At 44.2% G+C, this 1,975-nt stretch overlaps 1 non-coding gene across 1 annotated transcript; it reads left to right on the forward strand.

Moving 5' to 3' along the window:
• The first annotated feature begins 1,628 nt into the window (after window positions 1-1,628).
• TRNAK-UUU lies at window positions 1,629-1,701 on the forward strand. The gene has a single exon. It is a non-coding gene; the product is annotated as a tRNA-Lys (tRNA).
• The last annotated feature ends 274 nt before the right edge of the window (window positions 1,702-1,975 follow it).

Below are 1,975 nucleotides of genomic sequence, written 5' to 3' on the forward strand. Positions count from 1 at the left end.
AAGTAAGCGAGCGGTAGTTCAGTCTCCGACAAGTGAGGCCGAATAGCCCCAGGTGTCCTTTTCCTTCTAAACTAGCTGCTCTCGCTTGACTCTTCTAGTGAGCAAGCAAACTGGTCGAGGAACAGGGTCGGATCAAAGTAAGGAATGGGAATAGCACTCACTCGTTGAAGGTAAGCCAGAAACAGGGGTTGTCCTCTCCCTTACTTAAGTCCTAGTCCATCTTTTCATGCCCCAAAGGGGAAGTCAAGCAATAATGAGGGAACTTGACCCACACCTGACGAAAGAGTTTGGTAGCTCGAAGGAAGCAGAAGCAAAACCTGATTTCTTTCTGTCCCAACCTCCAAGGGTTCCTCCCTGTATGACATAGTCCTTTGGATTGGGGCAATGGTACGCACCTATGTTTGGTGTCCCCTCTCTCACTTCCTCGTCAGATCCTGGTCCCAAAGGGCAATACATTGAGTCGGAAAGATGGGGAGCTTTCGTAAATTCCATTCTGTAGCTAAACTAGCCCCTGGATCAGCTCTAATAGTGGGAGAATCAGAGTCAAGTTAGGTGCAAAAGAGGGGGTTGACATCATTCGTCATGATTGTATCAATCAGACTCCCCCACAGGAAATGCCAAGGGGCGCCCTTTCTCATTATCATCTACCGCCCATTTCTTCATCATCTGCTGCTGCCTTAAGTGCGTAAAGTGGGCTCAGCTTCTTAGGTTTCTAAATATCTTGTAGTACCCGAAGGTAGTCCAGTATGCTTGTTAGATTGAATTGAATCTTATATAACCTACGTAGCTAAAGAGAAAATCATAATAGTCTAAGTGGACCTCTCAAAGGTATAAATAAGTAGACATTAGTCTTACTGGTTCGGTCTTTTTCTTTTTTTGTTATGATGCAACATTTCATACTTCTCAATTCTTATTTATTCAAGGTTTCGTATGTACTGAGTGACTCTAGGTCTATTCAGATGCAGCTTCAGGAGAGCTTTATTCGGCCTTTGTATGACCATCTTCCCTTCCTGTCTATCTCCTTCGGTCAGGTAGTTCTGCTTCCAATGCCAGAGGAGCAGGGTGGGATAGAAGGGTAGTTTCTGAGTTCGAGATGTCTGAGTTTGGAGCTTCCGCTTCTCTAATGTAATAATAAAGCAACAAGCAACGCCGCTCCCGTGCGCTCATCCCTTGCTTGTTCTTGAGCGCTACTCATTCATCCCTAGCTGGGTTCTTGGGATATCTTGATTCTCTTTATGATGATGTAAGGGTCGGCAACAATGAATAAGGAATCGATCAGAAGTTCACGCCAATCGATCTTCTGTAGGAGTAGGAGGTAGCGGGAATCCCCCCTTTCTTAGTTTAGAAGAGTGCTAGACCTCCACAACGTCAAAACATAGAACACAGCTCCTTTCGGTCGAACCCTAGGAAAGACGATCTTACCTTTTTCGTAGATAGTCTGAGTTTGAGCTACTATAGTCTCCCCCATTGACCTTCTTTTTTAGATAGAATCCTCAATGAGTGGAAAGGACTCCCAAACTTGCCCCACAGTACTATACCATACAGAGTTGTGACCTTGTGATATGATAAGAAGAAAAGGGTCCAAGCCGCCCTCTTTTCTTTTCCGCACCAAGCCTTCTTGTAAAATTGGGTGTATAGCTCAGTTGGTAGAGCATTGGGCTTTTAACCTAATGGTCGCAGGTTCAAGTCCTGCTATACCCAAAACAAAAAAACCACTCTTGTATTCGTAAGGATGCATAGTAGCCTAAGGATTCATAGTAGCCTTCAAAGAGCACTCTTTAGCCTTGAGAAAAGCCCCTTTCTCATCAACATCTTGACTTCACTCGTTGTTTGAGGTAAGTATAAAGGAGATCAGATCTGTCTAGGGAATCGAAGGATACATAAATATGGAATCGAGCACAGATTATAGGAAACAAGCAAACAAAACAGGTTGGATCCCATCTTTAACTGCACAGAGTAGCAGCCTACTATTTAT

Source organism: Triticum dicoccoides, chromosome 4A (assembly GCF_002162155.2).
Source record: "Triticum dicoccoides isolate Atlit2015 ecotype Zavitan chromosome 4A, WEW_v2.0, whole genome shotgun sequence".
Classification (NCBI taxonomy): domain Eukaryota; kingdom Viridiplantae; phylum Streptophyta; class Magnoliopsida; order Poales; family Poaceae; genus Triticum; species Triticum dicoccoides.